Genomic DNA, 8353 nt, shown 5'->3' with positions numbered 1-8353 from the left:
AATATGAAGAACAGTAACTTAGAAAGGACTGAATGTGGAGTCTGGACAACCAGGAAGGAACAAAGAAAAGTAGGAATTCTCAAACAGAATTAAATATTTTACTTGCACCAGCTTACATCAGAAATGACACTGGCAAAAAATCTACAGCAGGTTTACTCATTGTCTGGTAGCAGAAGCAGTCTCCTGTGAGAAGGTGAGTTGCTAAAAGGGAAATATAGGAATAATTAGATGAATTAATAGAAAGGAGGCACCCAGGTTTGGTTGTGTGAAGTCCTCCAGGACTTTTGAATTAACGCTTACCCCTCATAAGACAGGCCACTAAGTTACCCATAATTATTTTGCTGCCTTTCAAGTTTTGAGAGAGAGAGGGAGGAGGAGCTGCATGAAGGTCTGAGCGATGCACCGACCTGATCATTCAGTCTGGGGAGAGCTTTCGTGACCAAGTTGAAGTATATCGAGCTTAGTTTTGTTTTCCAAGAATGTATAATACTGGTGGAAAGTCTGAAAAACAGACTTCACACAAAGGGAAAGGTTTCTTCTTTCTTCTGGGTCTCCTGTTACTCAGTTAATCACTCGGTTAATGTATTGAGCAAATAAACAGTGCTTTTTTGATTATTTTGCCACAGCAATTTAACCGGCTGCCTTTCAAATGCAGAGCCCAGAATTTCTGGGTCTTGCCCAAGGTTATGTGTACAGAGACACTTCATAGGCCACAATAAACATTTTATTCAGCCCAGGTTTTGCTGTCATGACTAACGGAATACAGCTATTTGCAAGGTTATTTGATTCTTACACAATCTTGTTACCAAATCTTTGAAGAAATCCCAAACCTTTGTGGCCTCCTTAAATGCTGATGAACCCTTCCATGCATATGCATGTAGAGGATTTTTCTCTAGGGGCAAGCAATCTGAGGTGACTCCATTCAGAGAGCAGATCTTTCACAACCACAGTCAAAGCATTGCCTGACCCTGCCAAATCCCTTGGAAAGCTCCTGTGGTCTGCATTATATATTAGAGGGCTATTGAATTCCGCTGCTTTCTAACGGGCCTGTTTTAAGGGGATTGGCACCCGTGCAAAGTAGGCTCCAACACAAGCATAATATATCCAGAAAGAGGGACGAGCGTCAACATCGCTAACTCTGCTGATCAAAGTTACTTTGTTTAGCCAAGACTTAAGCCCAACTGTGAGGAACGGCAGCGATAGCTGGAGAAGAGTACTGAAGAGTGGACAGGGCAGATGCAGGTCATGCTTAGTGATGTAAGCATAAAATAATGTTCACTGGAGGGAGAAAGCTAAACTACTCACACAGGTTCTAGGACTTCACAGGTCCTCTCCAGCTCATAGCCAGCAAGTTCAACGGTGTCTCACCTGACTGACTTCTGTCCTCTCCAGCATCCTCAGTAGAAACGCACACCCACTGCCTGACTGTGAGGTGAATGTTCTCCACGGTCCCACTCCTGGACAATCTGGGCTAGTGGACATGGAGGAGCACACCATAGCTCCCTTCCCGCCCATGGGAAGCAGGGCATATAGGGTAGGGTGTGCAGTCGGTTTGCTGTCGCAGCCCTGGGAGGTGAGGAGCCCCCCATGTCCCCAGGTACAGCACGCGGGATCCACAACCCTTCTGCATGCCCCACCAACCTGGCCCGCTGCAGCTTAGGAAGGGGGAGGTTTGCACCCATCCTGCAAACCTGCCAGTGCGGGGGAACCCCAAGGATGGTGCCCCACAGATGGTGCATTACACTTTCCCCAGCCAGACTAGAATATTTCATAACTGATATCATTTGAAGGATATTTGCTTACCTTGGGAATTTAACTAATTGAAAAGAAATGCCTCTCAGCGCCACAAAACCCCTGCGTGAGTCACCAGCAGGCTTTCAAGCCCCACTCAGCAGCTCAGGTTTCTGACTTAAACCCCAGAGCAGTTTTGGGAGATTTCTGAGAATCAGACACTAGAGGATGAATGACACATGCACCTCTCCAGGGGTTTTCCCCTTTGTCGGGGCAGCCCTGCGTGCTCCTCCAGAGCACAGCTGCTCCGAAGGGAGCAGGGGCAGGAACCAGGGGGGAGTTTCAAAGTACTTTAAACTCAGATCACCTTCAAGCAGTAAAGTGTCTTAATCCCAATACAGCAATTAGAGAACACACCTCATGTGGTGATCTATACATATGCCTTATAGGCATACAGTCCTATAATGCAGAGCTACTGAGTATGATCTACAAAGGAAGGAGAGCCCTCAGATCCCCCTCTCTTAGCCCTCTGTGCTGTGACACAACTGGGTCTTTCTTAAGTCCATTTGTAACCCTGAATTTCCTGTGTTTTGCTAATTACAATGCCCCATGTTTTACTTTAAATTGCTTACATATTTGCGCAGTAAGAGAAATTTTTAAAAGTGTAGACAAGTAATTTGATTTTGAGAAGTGCTGTGGAGGAGACGAGGGTAGATGCGTATAATTTGTCTCCTACCAGCTTTATGAGTGTCTCTCTCTCAGGAAAGGTAACAGTTCCATCCAGAAATAATTCCATTAGACATGAAATATCAAAGCTGTGAATCACTGGGCATTTCAGAGCATCACTTCACAGCAGGAGAGCATCTGAAAACTGCACTAGAGACAGGAGTTTAATTCTTATTGTAGCACTTGGGAGAAAAATGCAATCAAAAACAGCTATAGGAAGTACAGCAGAACTATCCATTTTACCAGTTGCCTTCCTGGGAAAAGGAAACCAGGAGATTATAGTTATTCTTCCAGCAATACTGTTGATTTGGTCAGGGTAGTAACTAGGATTCACAAGACTGCAATTAAGGGCTCGGGAAAACATGTTAAATAAATTCCTGTGAAAGACACTATTGTAGTGGCCACGCATGCATTGCTTTTAGGCATCCATATAGCAGGATAATAACTGGTTCTGCCAAGGAAAAACTTTTCTGATATCCTGAGAGGTGGTAAGTCCGTTCAGTGTCAGAGGTTTATAAAGGCAGAATGGATTCTGAATTGTGGGGCAGTCAGTTACCGCCAGTTTCAAGTTTTTAGCTCTGACTACATCAGAAAGTCACCTGTTCCTTGTTCCTGTCTCTGCAGCTAGGCATAACACCACTATTCCAATGTAGATGACTATGGGAGCTTCCCTCCTACAAAAGTGGACCTGTGGGATTGTCACTAGTTAGCCAGGGCAGTTGCTTCACCTGTAACTTTTAGGACTTGCCCCATTTTGCAATGGGATAAAGCTGCTTCCCAGTGCTGAGCCTGCTGGTAATGCTCAGGAAAACCATGATGGGTTTTCTTACTCTTCCCCATCACTGAGGTGGATGGAAGAAGGAGAACAAGCATGTTTATTCTGAACACTGTACATCGCAAATTACAATAACGAGGGCCCTGCTGAGTTGCCAGGCTAATTTATAGACGTGGGACCTGACCTTCAGGAGAAATAAATTCACAGAAATTGCATGAACCTTAAGGACTCAGTATCTCTGAAAGATAGTGCGTACTACCTGTCTTCAGATTACGGCTGCCTGTGTGAAACAGGTGTCAAAGGCTATTATAAAAAATAAAGGCGGCCCTTGTAGCTGGCAGCATGTCGGGGCTGTTGTGCCAAAGTCCAGGCAGCTAAAAATGGTAATCTGCAGAGTATTGGCCTTACATGGCTTAACTGGATTAGCCTTTACATCTTAAATACCTGGACTGTCTCCAAAAGAGGTAGCGAGCCTTTCCTCGAAGCAGTCCTCTTTTCAACTGGTTGATGGAGAGCCATTGTTCACAGTGATGCCTGGTTGCCTAATACCATGATGAAGACAGAGAATTTGTATTATAGTGGCTGCTTGCAGAAGCAAACACAGGACATGCTTAAGCAGATGCTTAAGCAGGTGGACATGCTTAACCGCGAAAGTCTGCAAAAACTGGTGGCAGTTTTTTCAGCTGCAGTTGTGACACTCAGTATCAAAACACCTTGCCAAGTCGGTTTTTCATGATAGAGCTCAGTTGTCCTTTAGGCAATGTTTTACTTCTCTCCTACTCCTAGGAGGAGCAGTACTCCTACTGCTGAGTTTTTTCAGCGAGCTGCTGAAGAGAATATGTGTCCTTTAACCCAGGTGTTTACCTGGTGAGGGGACAGATTCCTGAGAGCCTACAAACTTCAGGGATCCTCCTTCCCAAGCATCCAAGTCCATAGCTGCCTGTCTCCCTGGGCTCCGGCCTGACCATCTTGGAGCCACCTCCAGTGTTTGTCACTGAGGTGCTTGTCAGGGGACTGTCCTGTAGCCAGGATCTTCTTTCTGTTTTCCAGAGACTCTCAGCTTGGCCAGAATTATCAAAATAATCTGTGGAATGGACCGACTGTTCCTCCTCCGACCATTCCCGTCTCTCAGCCCCAGAATCCCAATGCGTCTCTCAGCTTCCCAGGACCCAGAAGCGTAACACAGTGCAGAACAAAGGCCTCAAATGAGGGATTTTTTAAGGAAAAAAAAAACCAACAACCCACTCTTAAATAACAAATGCAATGTGTTTCTCCATTTATGTCATATATTGTCTGTAACCACAAAAATAGGAGAGAATTGATCCTACATTGATCGGAGAAGGATAATTTTGAAAGAAAAAGAGAGCTGCTGGAGATGTCTGGGTCTATAGAGAAACATCTGCACAGTCAACAAGTAGGTGTCCAATTTGGCAGAAGACCTTGCTAAAATAATTCATGATGCATTTCCTGCATCTGCCTCGAACCGTCATGAGGCCTTCAGCATGTCCTTTGTAATTTCCCATACTTTTTCTTCTTAAACTTCATTCTTTGCATCAGCATTGGCATCGTGATCTCAGTGAAATTCAAGATGGTTGCCCTTCTGGTCTCTGAATGCTGTTTTGCATTCAGAGTGGTTGGTGGTCATCAGCAAGTGACATGAGCCACTCCAACCATTTATTTAAACATTCCCGTGCACTAACCCACGCAAAGTTATAGACAGTGTGATCTATCATGTGTGTGCATAAGGGTAGGAAAAAAAGGACAGTTTTGAGAACTGTGCTGAGATGATACATGGCCTTGCTAGAAATGCGTTGAGTTTGTAAAGGCTGGCCAAAAATAAATAAGAGGGGAAAAATTCACTGGTTCCCACCTGCCTCCTAACAAATATATCACAAAGGCTCTGTTTTCCATGCCTCCCTTGGGATACTTATTTGCTGTGCTCTCCCCCCAGCCACAATGAAAGGGGCTTTTCTTTCACTTGAACTGACCTTTGGCAAACATTTCCCTTTCAATTAAGATCTGAAATGTCCTTGTGGACAGCAGGGAGAAGGCTCGCTGAAGCCACTCACACAAAAGTCAGGACAGAGGATAATTACCTGAATTCATAAGGTTAATTGCAGTCTAGATGAAAGCAGAGAGAAGTCATCCAGAAGTCTCCATCAGAGAACAATATGTTTGTCTTTCTGGACCTTCTGGTCTCCGTGTGCTGGCTGTTTACTATATACTATGGATATTTCTCTCATGGACTGTTGAGCAATTACTGCGTCTGAGCACTAGGCTTGCTGTCCTCATGACATTATCAGTTTTATAACCCAGTGTGAGCCTCCCAGGAATGAGGCTTTGACTGTGGCTTGACCTGGTTCACTGGAGTAAATGGAAAGCCTCCAGCGGGCGGCAGGCTGGGCGTGGGTGTTTGGCACAGGGGAAGTTGTTGCCTGAGTGAACTAAAGAAAATTTATTAAAGACATACATCAAAAACTGGCTGCATGCAAACTTAAAGGTGAAGCCTAGAGTCACTTAATATACAGTATCAATAAAAAGGGCCAGGATAAGTAGAAGAGGTAAAAGAAGAACAAATGCCTGCAGGAACTTCAGAGGATTGCATTGAGCAGAGCAGATTGGTGTAATGCTCCTGTCCAGCCTTACTTCTCCAGACATTTTTGTGAATTTTCCCTAAGGGGACAATATTGCAGGCCCTTTCCTCTCTCTACACTTCCTTTCAAACACGGAAGCCTATGTGTGTATCCTTGTGTACAGTGTCCTTGGTCAGCCTTGTGTTCAGTAAAACCACTTACAGCAGGCAAATTACTGACTGGAGGCAGCTGTGTGATGTGCTCTGGTGAAACACTTGGGTTTTCACAGTACAGTTATCTGGGTTTTGTGGCACTGCCATGTCATGTCAGCTGTATCAACGATGGTGTCACTGTTAGGATGGTTTAAGGATACAATATAAGCTTGGCTTGTGAAGAAAAATAATATCCTTCAAGACAGGGCTCTTGCCATGCAACTAAAATTCTCGTCTGCTTCTGTGCAACGGTAAGTGAAATGGGATGAACAGTGGCCCAGTGCTCATGTGTTTCTTGGTGGGTGGCACATAAGATGGACGCTGTCACTTCTTTTCCAACTACCAGCCCATATCTTCCTTGGGTCCTAAGCCTCCTAACTGGCTTTGGTGCCATCAGTTTTACTCCCCTTGCTGAAACGTTTTCTTCCTTTGGCTTTGGCAGTTTTGCCGTTCTCAAGATCTCTTTCTTTTTCTCTGGTTATTTATTTAATGCTTCCTGTCAATGGCTTCTTCTGTTCTCCTTTCTTCCTTTGGAAAGAGAATCTCACAGTACATTGGTCATCTTCTCTGCATCCCGACTACATACTCTAATGGGCTTATAAGAACGACTCATTGACATGGAAGTCACACTATTAGGCTAAAACTTCAATATCCTTTGATTCTGACTCCCCTGCAGTGAGTTGTCACCATTCTCCTTGAGCTCAGTGGTCTGTTGTGGAGCGTCCTCCTTGTCTTTCAGGTACAGTGTAAGGTGAATTCCCACAGCCTGAGTTACTTGCTGTGCCCAACAGGGTGTTCATAATAGTTCACTGTGATGGAAATTTATGAATCTTTCCTCCTTTTGGCCTTCCTAGTACCAAAATCACTTAAACCTAATGCATGTGCACTGATAAAGCAATTTCCTTTCCTATTTTATCCCTTTCTGCTGCTGTCTTCCTTATAATTACATCAAGCACAAATATTCTCTTTTCCCTTTCCAGGCTTCTATCTGTTTATTTACTTTAACACCTTGTTGATTTGTATCCTCTGCTATGCCAGAAATTATAGCCTCTTTTGCCTGGGTATCTGGTTTCCCATGGAGTATACGCATGCTTGCTTCATCGTGGAAGGAAGGGCCTTCTGACACTCGTCTTCAAAATCTGCATCTGATAATTTTGCTAGGCATTTCTATTGTGTTGCCCATACAACAGTGCCAATTAAGCACGATTGTGTAGGCAGCCAAGGAAATAAAGAGGCCTATTCTGTGTGGTTTTTTGCCCACACATTTACATGTATGTGACTGAACTATTCATAGATACTGCGTGATCTATTTAAACAGGACCAAAGTATGTGAGGAGGAGGCAGTGTGAGTAGGTGCCTGAAGATCTGGACTGTGACTTAGGAGCCTGGCTTTGATACCAGCTCTGCCACAGCTTTGCCACAGTCTGAAAAGTCACCTGTTTGTGCCTCAGTTTCCCCATCTTTGAAACAGGAGTAATTTTCCTTACCCTGTTTTGCCAAGTGCTTTGAGACCAACCAAGTGATAAAATATGCTATGTAATAACCATACAGCGTTGGTTTTCCTGTCCCATTCTTTCTCATTATGTGTCACACCAGCTGGTTTCATCTGCTACTAAATTAGATCACGGGCATCTGAAGGAATCCTACATTTTTCACAGTATGACGGCAGAGGCATTGCAGTGCTCGCTAACTTTCAGGTACTAATGCAGCACAAACAACAATTATATTAAAAGCACCTCTCCTGGAGCTATGGACAATGCTACAAAGGGGAATGCTAAGTGTCTGCACTATATAATGGGGAGCTAAACCAATTCCTTGTGACATTTTATAGTCTGACGGTTGCCTGAAAGAGACCCCATATGGGATGTAAATTGCATGTGTTGCTGCCATATGCTTGGGGAAGCAAGATCCATTTGTTCTTTTAGAATAGAGAAGCTGCTGAATTCAAACCAGAAATCAGATACACATCATGTTCATCCCAGCTAGTGTTAGGGCTGTAGCAGTTCTTTATTCCTTTGCTTTTGAGTGCTGCATAAAGCTCTATTTGGTGTAGCTGTGCTTCTATCAGAGGGAATTTGTGCATTATTTTGAAGGGATGTAACAGACCCTGGCTGAAAACTGTATTTTCACTCCAAGGAAAAAAAAATATGAGCTTTGCCATGTAACATATGAAGCAAGATTTAGGCATAATCCTGACTCCGTGAATTTCCTGACTTCATGAGTGTTCCAGTCACCTACATGAGGGCTGAATTGGCCTGGGATGCACGTTAGTATGCTGGATTGCTGTTTGAAAGCTAGTAAGTTTCTGTTTAGTCTTTTCAAGATTTTTATCCTTC

Source organism: Phalacrocorax carbo, chromosome 1 (assembly GCF_963921805.1).
Source record: "Phalacrocorax carbo chromosome 1, bPhaCar2.1, whole genome shotgun sequence".
NCBI lineage: Eukaryota > Metazoa > Chordata > Aves > Suliformes > Phalacrocoracidae > Phalacrocorax > Phalacrocorax carbo.
The sequence above is the reverse complement of the archived record's forward strand: the minus strand, read 5'-3'. Positions refer to the sequence as shown.